Raw genomic sequence first — 16840 nt, 5'->3', positions numbered from 1 at the left:
GGAAGAGTAAAAGTTATGTATTGAGAAGAGTTTATAGTAGGGGATTGGGTAAAAAGTGAGGTGATGTGAGGCTTGTGTAAGGAATATGTATATATAGGGTGAAATAGAGTGAAGTATAGGTAGATTAGGAATAGGAATAGGCTCAAAATTATGGCAAAAATCCGGAATTAGTGTGCATACAGGTCGCGACACGGCAAATTCAGAGAAATTTCTCTTTGAAATTTGGCCCGTTTTTGCTGAAGTTACCGAGAATTTATAATTCTCGGCCGAGAATCGGTCCCTGGTGACTTGTTCTTGTGCATTTTGACCCTGTTTGTGTAATTTCTTGAGAAATTATGTCCTGAACTTTAGTAAAACTGTTCCTGTACTTAAAAACATAAATGTAAAGCATAAAATGTCAAAGGAAAACCAAAGGTTTGTCCTTGTTAATGAACAAATAATGAATCACTTAATGAATATAAATTCATGTAAGTTAAGAAAACCAAAGATTTTTACTTCTTAATAAGAATTGAATGAAACATTAAAGTACATTAAATCATATAAGTTAAATGAATCAATATTAATAGATACAAAGTCATGGATTTATTAATTCATAAGTGAGTTATACAGAACATTAATGGATTAATGTGATGAATTTATGGACATAATTCAAAGATAAAACATCTTAATAGTTTATTACTAAAAGTTTCATTTGATTGAAAACAATATGAGTTAGAGTTTCTATTATTATTATTATTTGTTCAAAATGAATTGGATTGAAAATAAACCAAGATAAAAATAAGAAAGTTAAGCAAATGAATAGAAATTCCCATTGAAACAAATATTTACAAAACAAAACAAAGCAAAGCAAAGAAAGTATGTACAAAACACACAAATATTTACAATATGAAAACGAAAACGAAAAACTAAAACTATTCTATATACTCGTCTCTATCAAGAGGGATTTCTCTAGCCCTATAGCGATCAATTTTCAATTGCACAAAAGCTTCACGTCCTGGTGCAGAAAGAAAATGCGGGCCTGCTCGAAAAACACGTTTTCACGAGACCTTCATATTCTAAAAACTCATAATCCAGCGTCGGAAAAGATTCATCCTCACTCCAAGGAACAGAAATAGTTCCCTTGGTTCCTAGAATTATTCCGCATATTATATTGCCGAAACCAATCTTTTTATCATTGGATCGAGAAGCGGCAACAAGACCCTCCATCAGAAGTCTGGAAGTATCAACTATATTGCCTTGGAATATATTTCCAAGGACATATAAATCGGTGTCTTTGACCACATTACTAAATGTGCGACCGAAAAGACTGTGACACAGAAATTTGTGTAGATACAGCATCGAGTTGGAGTGAAAGGATTGGTTGTAGGCGAGTCGAGGATTGAAATGCCAAAATCCCGTTAGCATTCGCCATATATCTGTGGATGTCATATCTTTGCCAGGATGACGTTTGATTGTATCCCTCGGGGGAAAACCAAACCAGACATGTAACTCAGGATACCCAAAAGTAAAGATTTCGCCATCTCGACGAAAACTAAGATGCACTCTTTGTTTATTCACAAAACGAACTGTATAGAAAAACTTAAGAATCCAGTCTCCAATTATAGGAAACCGCATGTTGGCGAATTTAGTCCATCCCAATCTTTCCAAATAGCGATTCATGTCATCGCTTATTCCGAGTTGTTTATTTAAGAACTCGTCCATATATAGCATACCGATAAAAACCTTGTAACGAAGCCTATAGTAGCGCCTGCCTTCGTCATGGTTGAAGATAGAAAATGGCGCACCATAACATTTTGATAAGTCGGGACGCTTATTGCTTAAAGCAGCAATTTTCTTAGGGGATTTGTGTTTGGTAGTCATGGTTTTTTGTGAGGAATGAAGAAGAAAAATGTTTCTGTTACTTTTCTGTTAATGGAGTGTTTGAGAAAATCAGAATTTTGTTCTGACAGAGAGGAAAAGAAAATGTTGTAACAGAAATCTGAACCTCTAAGAGTTATTTATAGGAATCATAGGACGAAAAGATGTGTTGTTTTGATGTGAAAAGGCATAAATTCATACATCAAAATGTTGAAGAAACTCAATTTTTCGAGTTTGAAAAGCTATGTCTGCAGGATGAGGAAGAAACAGGTCTGATGGTGCAGAAAACACCCGTGTCGCGACCGAGAAACAGGTCTGATGGTGCAGAAAACACCCTTGCGGAAATCAGGCGTCGAAACCCTATATTTCTGATTCTCGGCCGAGAATATAAATTATCGGTAAGTTCAGAAATTTCCTTATGTGGTTGACAATTCTGAAAATGTGAATTCTCAACTGAGAATTCCAAATTCTCGGTTGAGAATCACTGAATCTCTTCTAATTCGAACTATTGACCTAAAATTCAATTAAAAACATGACTTAAACATATTTTCATGCATCTAAATCTTAATATAAAGTCTTCTAATAATTTTAAAAATCATAAATTGACATGTGTAAAAATATAAACTAAATTAAAACTAAAAACGAAAAATTTAAACTAACAAAAACTAAAACAAAACAAAACAAAACAAAGAAAAAGTATACGAAATTTAAACGAATTAATCTTCAGAAAATTGTGTTATGAACGCAATCTCCTTAATTGGAACATTTTCGTAATAAATTTTGCATCTATTACCGTTAACCTTGAAGCGAACTCCGTTAGGTCCTTCAAGTTCTAAAGATCCATAGTTCAATGTTTTAATGACTAAATATGGTCATGTCCATCTGGACTTAAGTTTACTTGGAAATAAACGGAGCCGTGAATTAAATAACAGCACCTTATCCTCAATGTTAAAACTTTTGACTTTAATCTTGGCGTCGTGCCATTTTTTCACTTTTTCTTTATATATTTTTGCATTTTCGTAAGATAGATGACGTAACTCATCCAACTCGTTTAAGTTGAGCAAACGTTTCTTACCTGCTTGTTGTAAATCAAAGTTAAGTTTTCTAATAGCCCAATAGGCTTTATGCTCTAATTCGACTGGTAAATGACATGCTTTCCCATACACTAATCGGTATGGCGTCATTCCTATTGGTGTTTTAAATGCAGTACGGTATGCCCATAACACATTGTTAAGTTTACAAGACCAATCTTTTCTTGAAGACGAAACTGTTTTCTCTAGAATCCATTTGAGTTCTCTATTTGATATCTCTGCCTGACCATTCGATTGAGGATGGTATGGCGTTCATACGCGGTGGTGTACTCCATATTTTCTCATAAGCGCATCAAAACTTCGGTTTATGAAATGGGTACCTCCATCACTTATAATGACTATAGGGCAACCAAATCTACAAAATATATCTGTCGCAACCGGATTTTCCCGGACGCGGATGCCGGACGTTAAAACTTTAACTAGTTAATTAGTTTTACGTTTTTAGACTATTTTTTAGAGTCGCCACCAATCAAAATTAAGGTGTGATTGGACACCGAAATTGGGTAAAATTTTAATGGATAAGGGGGTCTGCGAAATGGAGATTTTTGGTTCGTTTGTCGGTTACGTATAGGGAAGAAAACATTGAGTAATCACCCTACCCCGCCCAAAATTGGTACTAAAAGATGTGATTTTTTTTATTAAACTTACTTGATTTATCTGATTCATTTCTGTTTATTTTATATATTTTTATGATAAAGATATATAATTTTCAACCGTTTACTTTGATTAATTACATTTTGACTATTTTTCATACCCCTATAACATAGGGGTATAAATTAGGTTATTTCATTTTGAATTAATTTTATTTTGATTCATATCTCTATAACATAGACATACGAATTGGTCCGTTTTATTTAAATTAATTATGGTTTTGCCGATTCCATACTCCTATAACATAGACGTATGGATTTGGTTGTTCCATTTGAAGTAACTTTATTTCAGACCGATTTCATATCCCTATAACATAGACATATGAAATGGACCGTTTTGTTTGAATTCCTTTTATTTTGACCGCTTTCATACCCCTATAGCATAGACGTATGAATTGAGCCGATTAATTTTAATTAGTTTATTCTGACCGCTTTCATACCCCTATAGCATAGACGTACGAATTGAGTCATTCGTTTTAATTTATTTACTATTTTTGATCGACTTTATACTCCTATAACATAAACATATAAAGTAAGTCATTTCATTTTAATTAATTTTATTTTTGGCCACTTTCATACCCCTATAGCATAGACGTATGAATTGAGCTGTTTCGTTTTAATTTATTTTATTTTTGGCCGCTTTCATACTCCTATAGAATAGACGTATGAATTGAGCCGTTTTCTTTTGATTAATTTTATTTTTGACCGCTTTCATACCCCTATAACATAGACGTATGAATTGAGCCGATTAATTTAAATTAATTTGATTTTGACCGACTTCATACCCATATAACATAGACGTAAGTCGTTTTATTTTCATAATAAAAAGATGGATTAAATTTAACCAAATTATTCCATGATACAACCAAATAATTATTAAAAGTTGAATTAGAAAAAGGATATACTAATCAATTTAAACAAATCAAAGGCACCAAAACAAAATTAAATTTACCTGATCTCGGCCCAGGAGCAAATAAAAAGGGTTAAAGCCATTATCCAAACCCAAACAAGAGTTAGTAATCCCCACACTCAAGTCCAATTTTTATTCCAGCCGCCTACTTCATCTTCTTTCCTTCTTTTTTCTTTGAAAACCAGAGAACCCCAAGGTTCTTCTACCTTCACCGATCTGCTCACCGGATGCATTCTATTTCGATGAAAATGTCAGGGATCGAGTCATGGCGGCTGTGGTTTCTCTCTCGACGTTTCCAAGGACAACTCCCCTCGTTGCTTCATCGATCTTCATGGAAAACTCCCTCACAGTCTCTGGTAATTTATGGAGGAAGGATAGAGTAGCTGTAAGATATTTTTCCCTTTTGTGTATGATCCTTCTCGTATTTTCTCCTTAATATTTTTTCCCAGATCTACTGATCTCCGGTGGCCTGAGGCTTTCCTACGACGGTGACAGATCTTGAGTCGGAGTTATGCTCGGTTTACCCTAAACGATGCCTCCTATTACTCATTGTTTCAATTCCGTTCAACCTCGCACCGACATCGATTCTTTCTCAAAGGTAAAATTCTGCTACTTCTATTTGATCAACTCTTTAAACTCTATTCTCAATGTTTCTATCCACTGATCTGTTTGTTTTGCTTTATTAATAGATTTAATGAAGCCATGGAAGTTTAAATCAGGAACAGAAGATCAAGCTCTTAACCTAATGAATTGCTAATACAGAGTTTAAAAATCCTTAGGTGATTTGCATGAATATAACATATCCCTGCATTCACTTAAGGATTTCTAGGTTTGTTTAAAGAATTCTGGGTCGTCCCTATAGCATAGGCCCTTCCCGAGAAACTCTCAACTCCCCTTCAACAAAACTTCGAATGGAAGGATGGAAAAAGCTATCATCAGCTAAAGAAGATCCAGTCCCTGAGAGCTTTTTCTTCTGAGAAAAAATAGAAAAAAAATCCCCCCCTTTTGCTGTCTGATTTTGGCTCTCTATTTGTACAACAAAGCTTGCTCAGTGGCCAACTGGTGGCCAAGCAACGTGGTGTGGCATCTGATTGCCCACCATAATTTATTCATTTTATTATATATTTTTGTATTTTTATGATGTGATGCCTGTTGGAATGGTTGGGGCCTCTGGACCTCCTTTTTTAATAATAATAATGATAAAAAAAGAAAATCATTTTCCTTTTCCTTTTCTTTTATCTAATCATTTTTTATCTTAATAATTCTAGCTAAACTAATTAAATATATATCATAAATATTACTTATTAACAATGTTTTTATTATTTTCAATTATCTGTTCTTTTTTTTTTATTAATTTATCACCAAAATCGAATATCATTTTGTACCTACTTAACTAAATACACAAATAACATCCTTTTAAATGAATAAATAATATCCTACTCAAATTGATTAAATCTTTATAACATAAATATTTAACCAATTTCACGAATATATTTTTCTTTTTTTTGTAAAAATATAATTAAGGATGATCTATAATAAAATATATGTACTAAATATAGCAAAATATCGGTTTATCTAGTAAACACGGCAATGTAAGTATTTTATGAAATAAATTGGCTAAAAAGGAAAATTTAAAAAAAGATGAAAATTTACCCCGGACAAAATGGGTATCTACAATATCTTCAAGAAACCTAACAACAACCTTAGAATCGTTCGTCAGGGTTGCAATTGCTTCAACCCACTTTGAAGTATAATCTACGGCTACTAATATGTAAGTTTTACCAAAAGAAGGTGGAAAAGGTCCCATGAAATCTATTCCCCACATGTCGAAGACTTCAACTTCTAATATGTTTGTGAGAGGCATCTCATCTTTCCTTCCTAAATTCCCTATTCTTTGGCATTTGTCACAACGAATAATAAATGTACGGGCGTCTTTAAACAACGAAGGCCAAAAGAATCCACATTCTAATATCCTGGCCACTGTTTTACTAACATCGTTATGCCCTCCATAAGAACTAGAATGACATTCTGACATTATAGACCCGTATTCATTTTCACTAACGCATCTCCTAATCATTCCATCACCACAAGTTCTGAACAAGAAAGGATCTTCCCAAAAATATTGTTTAATGTCAAAAAAGAATTTCTTCTTTTGTTGGAAATTTAATCCTTCCGGAACAACGTTGGCTGCGAGATAATTTGCTATATCCGTATACCATGGTGACATGACACTTTTTATTTGATAGAGATATTCATCAGGGAAATCATCTCGTATACCGATAGTCTCACCTATAGGACCGTTTTCACCTTTGAGTCTTGATAGATGATCGGCGATAAGGTTTTCTACTCCCTTTTTGTCTTTAATTTCTATATCAAATTCTTGTAATAATAAAACTCATCTAATCAGACGCGGTTTTGCATCTTTTTTAGCAAATAAATACCTTAAAGCTGCGTGATCGGTATAAATAATAACTTTAGAACCTAACAGGTATGACCTAAACTTATCACATGCAAAAACTACCGCTAGCATTTCCTTCTCGGTTGTGGTGTAATTTAATTGTGCACCTGACAGTGTGTGACTTGCATAATAAATAACATGAAGTTTCTTATCCTTCCTTTGACCAAAAACACATCCTACAACTAAGTCACTTGCATCACACATGATTTCAAAAGGTAAATCTCAATCGGGTTTAGCAATAATGGGTGCACTGACTAAGGCTGTTTTCAATGTTTCAAAAGCTTTAACGCAATCTTCATTGAAATCAAAGGTTGAGTCTTTCATGAGTAAATTAGTAAGTGGTTTGGAAATTATAGAGAAGTTTTTAATAAATCTCCTGTAAAAACCTGCATGTCCTAAAAATAATTGTATTCCCTTAACAGTAGTTGGAGGGGGTAATTTTTCTATTACTGAAGTTTTTGCTCTATTCACTTCTATTCCTTTTTCAGATATTTTATGACCTAAAACAATTCCCTCGTCAACCATGAAATGAAATTTTCCCTAGTTTAACACTAAATTCGTTTCTTCACATCTAGACAAAACTTTATCCAAGTTCTGCAAACATGCATCGAAAGAATCTCCATAAATGGAAAAATCATTCATAAAAACTTCCATGATATCTTCAATGAAATCATTAAAAATTGCAGTCATACAACGTTGAAATGTTGCTGGTGCATTACATAGACCAAAAGACATTCTCCTATATGAAAATGTTCCATAAGGACATGTGAAGGTTGTTTTATCTTGGTCATCCGGGTAAATATATATTTGAAAGACTCCGGAGTAACCATCTAGAAAACAATAGAAAGCATGACCATCTATCCTTTCGATCATTTGATCAATGAAAGATAGAGGAAAATGGTCTTTCCTGGTTGCTTTGTTAAGGTTCATATAATCTATACAAACCCTCCAACCGGTGGTGGTTCGCGTAGGTATCAATTCACCTTCGTGTTGGAAATTAGGCTAAGGTATAGCAGCGGAAATATAAAATTTTTAACCTATTTCCATTTAACCACAAGATCCGTTAACCGTTATTTCATATAAAGAAGGATAAGAAGAAATATCTTTTTAGAAGTTCTATCTACCGTTGCAAACGAAGTGCCCACAACTTCAAAAGAGATAGAAACTGTCTACCAATCTTCCCCTATCCAAAACAGACCTTCCAGACCTCCGAACGACAATCCCTTCGGTGGAAACGTGGAAGAATATGTCTAGAAGCTCCTATCCAAACATCGCGACGATCCGACGGTTCAATCTCCAGGAATCCGCGAAATCGTGAACTGACCTGATGTAGGAGTAGTAAAACGAATTTCTCCCTTTTGTTTGTTTTTCTTCTTCGAGTTCCCAAACACGAAATAAAACACGGGAAGATTAATTTAGTATCAACCGTTGAATAGCAACCAAAGTAGATTGCCTCTCACTAATCAACACAAGATCAAGGATAAAAGAAATAGATGAAAATTAATTGATCAAACGAAGCCGTAGAGAAATCTCGTCCTCGAACTAGGGGTGTCGAATTTTCTCTCTCTTGGACTAGGTGAATTTCGAAAATCACAAGTAGGGTATGGCTTGCTTGGATTTCGAAAATCTCAAGGGAAGGGGTATTTATAATCTCTTGTATCTAATCCCTAGTTAGATAGAATTAGGTTACTGAATAGGAATTCCATTCGGAATAGAATTCCTAATTATTATCTCACTATATATCTAATATATTAAGGATAATAATAATAACCTTATTGGATAATAATAGGAGTATATTAATCTAATTAAAACTCCTAACTTAATTATCTCTTAATTAATTTAATTCATATTCCTAATCTAATTAGGATTAACAAAATCAAATTAATTATTCATGTATATCGGAAAATTTTAGAGTACTCCTGGAGTAATACTCCTTACCAATTAAGGTGTGCCACATGTATATATTTTAGACATTACACCAATCATCTTTCATGTAGTGGTAGATAACATGAATTTCATTGGTCGGGTGTATTACTCCGGGAGTACCGTAAAATTTCTCCATGTATATCACTACATAAATTTCGACCCCCTTATGTCCATGGGCCTTATTGGGCTCAATTGGGCTTCTATCAATTAATTAACATCTATCTCTCTTTTAGGTTCCAAGTCTTATGTGTGATCCATTAGGTTCTTATTGCTTCTAACCGTATGCAACATTATTAAATTAATTTTCAGAGAATTATATTTAATCTTTGCATAACGGAATGATGTATAGAGTATGTGATTAGCAAGTCCGTAATCATTCCCCCAGAGCTATAAGAAGACAGGTTGATTCTGTCGTTAACCTTTCCGTATTAGTTACAGTATAATTCGATCCTTTATCAACTACATCCTTGAACTGAATCTTATGACTATGGGTGATGTCAAGTCACATATAGCGAGACGTTCGTTTTACTTGTACAGGCCGAGTCAACTCAAAAAGATAGGTTAAGTGAAATCTGTATTTCTTACTATTAAGCTATCACCTTGCAAGGATTTAGAGTTGAGTCTTCCACAAGCGATCCATGGATGTATCTCCCATTTATCAGGAGTGATAAATGCTCAATCCAATATATAACGATGCCGCAATTACTTTCTGTGATACCCAACGTCTACTGTTCACACCCCAGAGTCATCTCTGTTAAGGATCGTGTTACACCAGAGTCAAAGCATCACATTCCGTAATCCAGAATACCAATTAATATTCCTTTGAGTCTGAGGATTAGTTATACCTATTAATACCAATGAGATGAACAGGTGACAAGGATGAATCTACCCATCCTATTATCTCAAATCGGATCCCCAATCCTAATGAACAACGTTTCATCAGATCTATGTAACTGTCCAGATATCTGTATATATGAAGCTTGTGAGATCAGCTTTCTGTCGGACAGAAGACATTGTTACATACAAGTCTCAACAATGATATGTCAATCCCAAACATATCACTTGACTTGGGGTGGTTTTAAGTTTATCAGTTTACTATAAAGTTTTTTCTCACTTCATGCTTGTATGAACACTTTATAATCACTTTAAATAAACTTACGGATTTCCTTTTATTAGACTTTATTTAGTGCTTAAAAGGGATTGCCTTTATATAGTTATAAAACATATATCTCTTTAAACAAATGATATAAAGAACAATTCATTTACATTAAGTTTGTATCCTAGAACAATTGTCTATAGGACACTAAACCCCAACATACTCCCACTTGGACTAAAGCCAATTATTTCTAAAACTTATCCCAGTAGAAGTTAAATGACGATCATGTATTCTCTGGGTTAAAGGCTATGTCAACAGATCTGCAACGTTGTCCTCTGTAGGTACTCTTTCTATTCTCATATTTCCTCTAGCCACAATCTCTCTAATGATGTGGTATCGCTTAAGGTAATGCTTGGATGCATTATGAGACCGTGGTTCCTTTGCTTGCACAATGGCTCCATTGTTATCACAGTACAGTGTAATGGGATTGACAATGTCAGGCACCACACCTAGTTCTGTAATGAACTTTCTAATCCAAACTGCTTCCTTTGCTGCTTCCGCAGCTGCGATATACTCTGACTCGGTCGTAGAGAAAGCTACACTTCCCTGCTTGGAACTCTTCCAACTGACCGCGCCCCCATTCAAGATAAACAGGTATCCTGATTGGGATTTATAATCATTCTCATCTGTGAGATGACTTGCGTCTGAAAATCCTTCTATTTTCAGATCACCTTCTCCGTACACTAGGAACATATCTTTAGTTCTTCTCAAGTACTTAAGAATGTTCTTGACGGCAATCCAATGCTCGTCTCCCGGATTCCCTTGGTAACGACTCGTTACAGATAACGCTACGTCAGGTCTAGTGCATAGCATAGCATACATAATCGAACCGATTGCGCTGGCGTACGGGACTACAGCCATGCGTCGTTTATCATCATCGGTTTTAGGACATTGATGATTGTTTAACTTTACTCCATGTAACATGGGTAAGTTACCTCGTTTCGATTCAAGCATGCTAAACCGATTTAGCACCTTTTCAATGTATGTAGCCTGTGAAAGACCAAGCAGTCTTCTCGATCTATCTCTATAGATCTTTATACCAAGCATATAAGCTGCTTCACCAAGGTCTTTCATTGAGAAGTTACCAGATAACCATACTTTCACTGACTGTAAGAGAGCAACGTCATTTCCCATGAATAATATATCGTCCACATATAGTATGAGAAATGCTATAGAGCTCCCACTTGCTTTCTTGTAAATGCAAGCTTCTTCGCAATTTTGTTCAAAACCAAATTGTTTTATGGTTTCGTCAAAACGCTTATTCCAGCATCTAGATGCTTGCTTGAGTCCATAAATGGATCTCTGAAGTTTGCAAACTTTATTTGCATCCTTCGATATGAAACCTTCAGGCTGCATCATATATACATCCTCAAGCAGGTTTCCGTTTAGGAAAGCTGTTTTCACATCCATTTGCCAAATCTCATAATCGTAGTGAGCGGCAATTGCAAGCATGATTCTGATTGATTTGGACATAGCCACAGGAGAGAAAGTTTCATCATAATCAATTCCTTGCTAACACGGGAACCTCATTATCATCTCCCACTAGAAAACCATATCTAACTGGGAGTTCACGAACTCTTTGTGATCTACGAATAGGTGGCACTGGAGTCTCATCTAATGGGACTCCTTCGGGTACCTCAACCGCCTCTGTTGTTTCAGTCGGTGTTTATTCGTCAAGTTCAATCATGCTTCCCTTTTGTGTTTCTTCGAGAAAGTCTTTCTCTAAGAAGGTTGCGTGCTTGGATACGATTACTTTCTGATCATCTGGATGATAGAAGTAATATCCCATAGTTTCCTTAGGGTATCCAATGAAGAAACATTTATCAGATTTCGAATCTAGTTTGTTAGACGCAATGCGTTTGACAAAGGATGAACAACCCCATATTCTCATAAATGAAAACACGGGTTTCCTACCAACGAACAATTCATATGGTGTGGAACTAGCGGATTTAGTTGGTACTCGATTTAGGGTGAAGAGGGCAGTTTCTAAGGCATAGCCCCAGAACGTCTTTAGAAGTAAGGCCATGCTCATCATGGATCGTACCATATCTAATAGGGTACGGTTTCTCCTCTCGGACACACCATTGTGTTGTGGTGTATAGGGAGGTGTCCATTGTGAGCATATCCCACATTCAGTTTGATAATTCCGAAAATCATCTGAAAGATATTCGCCACCTCGATCAGATCGAAGCGTCTTTATTTTCTTTCCTAATTGATTTTCTACTTCATTCTTGAAGCATTTGAATTTCTCAAAAGCTTCTGACTTGTGCTTCATCAAATAGATGTAACCATATCGGGTATGGTCATCTATGGAGCTTATGAAGAATCTGAATCCTCCTCTTGCTTGGACTGACATAGGGCCACATACATCTGAATGAATGAGTCCTAGAGTGTCTGATACACACTCACCTTTATTACTAAAGGGTGTCTTTGTCATTTTACCTTTTAAACATGATTCGCATGTTTCCAATGCTTCGGGATCGATTGGATCTATAAGCCCATCTGAATGTAGCTTTAGCATGCGTCTCTTGTTTATGTTGCCTAAACGACAATGCCACAAGTAAGTTGTGTTGGAAATAGGGCTAAGGTATAGCAGCGGAAATATAAAATTTTTAGCCTACTTCTTTTTAACCATAGGATCTGTTAATCGTTATTTCATATAAAGAGGAATAAGAAGAAATACCTTTCGTTGATCAATCTACCGTTGCAAACGAAGTGCCCACAACTTCAAAGGAGAGGTAAACTGTTTACCAATCTGCCCCTATTCGAAACAGACCTTCCAGACCTCCGAACGCCAATCCCTTCGTTGGACACGTGGAAGAATATGTCTAGAAGCTACTGTCCAAAAATCGCGACGATCCGACGGTTCAATCTCCGGGAATCCTCGAAATAGTGAACTGACCTGATGTAGGCGAAGAAAAACGAATTTCTCCCTTTTGATTGTTTTTCTTCTTTCGTGAACACGGTGAGGTTAAATTAGAATCAACCTTTATGAGATGTAACCAAAATAGATTACCTCTAATTAACCAACACAAGATCAAGGAGAAAGAGGGATGAATTAGATTAATCAATCGATGGAATGCCGAATGAATTCTTGTCCACGAACTTGGGGATGGGAATTCTTTTCTCTCTCTAACTAAGCAATTTCGAAAATCACTTTAGGGGAGGGTAGAGGCTTGTGTTGAAATTCACATGTAGGAGGGGTATATATATTTGCTTGTATCTAAACCCTAGTTAGATAGGAATAGGTTACTTAATAGGAATCCAATTCGGAATAGGATTTCTAATTATTATCTTACTATATATCTAATATAATTAGGATAATAATAAATAACCTAGTTAGATAATAATAGGAGTATATTAATCTAATTAAAACTCCTAACTTGATTATCTCTTAATTAATTTAATTTCACAATCCTAATCAAATTAGGATGAATGGAATAAATTAATTCCTTACTCAAATACATATAAATTTCGGCCCCTCCATGTAATTGGGCCTTACTGGGCTTAATTTTGGGCTTCCATCTATTAATCATATCCATCTCTCTTTTTGGTTCCAAGTCTTATGTGTGATCCATTAGGTCCTTACTACTTCTGGCCGTATGCAACCTATTAAATTAATTTCTTCAAGAATTATATTTAATCCCTTGCATAACGGAATGATGTACAGAGTATGTTATTGGCAAGTCCATAATCATTCCCCCAGAGTCCGTTAAGAAGACAGGTTGATTCTGTCGTTAACCCTTCCGTATTAGTTATGGTATAATACGATCCTTTATCAACTACATCCTTGAACTGAATCTTATGACTATGGGTAATGTCAAGTCACATATAGCGAGACGTTCATTTTACTTGTTATTGGCCGAGTCAACTCAAAAGATAGGTTAAGTGAAATCCGAATTTCTACTCTTAAGCTATCACCTTGCAAGGGTTTAGAGTCGAGTCTTCCACAAGCGATCCTTGGATGTATCTCCCATTCATCGGGAGTGATAAATGCTCAATCCAATGTATAACTACCCTGACATTACCTCCTGTGACACACAACCTTTGCAGTTCACACCCCAGAGTCATCTCTGTTAAGGATCGTGGGACCACGCGATCAAAGTCTCACATTCAGTAATTCAGGATGACCAATTAACATTCCTTTGAGTCTGAGGATTAGTTATACCTATTAATACCAATGAGATGAACGGGTGATAAGGATGAATCTACCCATCCTGTTATCTCAAATCGGATCCCCAATCCTAATGAATAACGTTTCACTGGATCTATGTAACTGTCCAGATATCTATATATGTGAAGCTTGTGAGATCAGCTTTCTGTCGGACAGAAGACATTGTTACATACAAGTCTCAACAGTGATATATCAATCCTAAACATATCACTTGACTTGGGGTGGTTTTAAGTTTATTAGTTTATTATAAAGTTTTGTCTCACTTCATGCTTGTATGAACACTTTATAATCACTTTAAACAAACTTACGGATTTCCTTTTATTAGACTTTATTTAGTGCTTTAAAAGGGATTGCCTTTATATAGTTATAAAACATATATCTTATTAAAACAAATGATATAAAGAACAATTCATTTACAATAAGTTTGTATCCTGCAACAATTGTCTATAGGACACTAAACCCCAACATACTCCCACTTGGACTAAAGCCAATTGTTTCTAAAACTTATCCCAGTAAAAGTTAAATGACGATCATGTAGTTTTTGGGTTAAAGGCTTTGTCAACGGATCTACAACGTTGTCCTCTGTAGGTACTCTTTCTATTCTCACATCTCCTCTAGCCACAATCTCTCTAATGATGTGCTATCGCTTTAGGTAGTGCTTGGATGCATTATGAGACCGTGGTTCCTTTGCTTGCGCAATGGCTCCATTGTTATCACAGTACAGAGTAATGGGATTGACAATGTCAGGCACCACACCTAGTTCTGTAATGAACTTTCTAATCCAAACTGCTTCCTTTGCTGCTTCCGCAGCAGCGATGTACTCTAACTCGGTCGTAGAGAAAGCTACGCTTCCCTGCTTGGAACTTTTCCAACTGACTGCGCCCCCATTCAAGATAAACAGGTATCCTGATTGGGATTTAAAATCATTCTCATCTGTGAGATGACTAGCGTCTGAAAATCCTTCAATTTTCAGATCTCCTTCTCCGTACACTAGGAACATGTCTTTAGTCCTTCTCAAGTACTTAAGAATGTTCTTGACGGCAATCCAATGCTCGTCTCCCGGATTCCCTTGGTAACGACTCGTTACAGATAACGCGAACGCTACGTCAGGTCTAGTGCATAGCATAGCATACATAATCGAACCGATCACGCTGGCGTACGGGACTACAGCCATGCGTCGTTTGTCATCATCAGTTTTAGGACATTGATGATTGTTTAACTTTACTCCATGTAGCATGGGTAAGTTACCTCGTTTCGATTCAAGCATGCTAAACCGATTTAGCACCTTTTCAATGTATGTAGCCTGTGAAAAACCAAGCAGTCTTCTCGATCTATCTCTATAGATCTTTATATCAAGTATATAAGCTGCTTCACTAAGGTCTTTCATTGAGAAGTTACCGGATAACCATACTTTCACCGATTGTAATAGAGCAATGTCATTTCCCATTAACAGTATATCGTCCACATATAGTATGAGAAATGCTATAGAGCTCCCACTTGCTTTCTTGTAAATGCAAGCTTCTTCGCAATTTTGTTCGAAACCAAATTGTTTTATGGTTTCGTCAAAACGCTTATTCCAGCTTCTAGATGCTTGCTTGAGTCCATAAATGGATCTCTGAAGTTTGCAAACTTTATTTGCATCCTTTGATATGAAACCTTGAGGTTGCATCATGTATACATCCTCAAGCAGGTTTCCGTTTAGGAAAGCTGTTTTCACATCCATTTGCCAAATCTCATAATCAAAATGAGCGGCAATTGCAAGCATGATTCTGATTGATTTGGACATAGCAACGGGAGAGAAGGTTTCGTCATAATCAACGCCTTATTTTTGACGATATCCTTTCGCTACCAACCTAGCCTTGTAGGTGTTAACCTTTCCATCCATGTCAGTCTTCTTTTTGAAGATCCACCTGCACCCAATGGGTTTTATCCCTTCGGGTGGATCAACCAAAGTCCAAACTTGGTTAGTATACATGGAATCCATTTCAGAATCCATGGCTTCAAGCCATGCTTTAGAATCTGGACTAGTAAGAGCCTCTTCGTAGTTTTCGGGTTCGTCGTCTAACACGGGAACCTCGTCATCATCTCCCACTAGAAAACCATATCTAACTGGGAGTTCATGAACTCTTCGTGATCTACGAATAGGTGCCACTGGAGTCTTATCTAATGGGACTTCTTCGAGTACCTCGACCGCCTCCGTTGTTTCAGTCGTTGTTTCTTCCTCTTGAACTTCGTCGAGTTCAATCACGCTTCCCTTTTGTGTTTCTTCGAGAAACTCTTTCTCTAAGAAGGTTGCATGTTTGGATACGATCACTTTCTGATCATCTGGATGATAGAAGTAATATCCCATAGTTTCCTTAGGGTATCCAATGAAGAAACATTTATCAGATTTAGAATCTAATTTGTCGGACGCAACGCGTTTGACATATGCTGAACAACCCCATACTCTCATGAAAGAGAACACGGGTTTCCTACCAACGAACAATTCATATGGCGTGGAACTAGCGGATTTAGTTGATACTCGATTCAGGGTGAAGAGGGCAGTTTCTAAGGCATAGCCCCAGAACGTCTTTGGAAGTAAGGCCATGCTCATCATGGATCGTACCATATCTAATAGG

At 36.1% G+C, this 16840-nt stretch overlaps 1 long non-coding RNA gene across 1 annotated transcript; it reads left to right on the top strand.

Annotated features, from left to right (window-relative positions):
* Window positions 1-4572: 4572 nt before the first annotated feature.
* Window positions 4573-5735, top strand: LOC136219989 (uncharacterized). The gene is made up of 2 exons (XR_010684350.1): window positions 4573-5106; window positions 5198-5735. It is a non-coding gene; the product is annotated as an uncharacterized lncRNA (long non-coding RNA).
* The last annotated feature ends 11105 nt before the right edge of the window (window positions 5736-16840 follow it).

The sequence above is a fragment of the Euphorbia lathyris genome, chromosome 2 (assembly GCF_963576675.1).
Source record: "Euphorbia lathyris chromosome 2, ddEupLath1.1, whole genome shotgun sequence".
NCBI classification, from domain to species: domain Eukaryota; kingdom Viridiplantae; phylum Streptophyta; class Magnoliopsida; order Malpighiales; family Euphorbiaceae; genus Euphorbia; species Euphorbia lathyris.
This window is presented reverse-complemented; position numbering and strand designations above follow the sequence as displayed.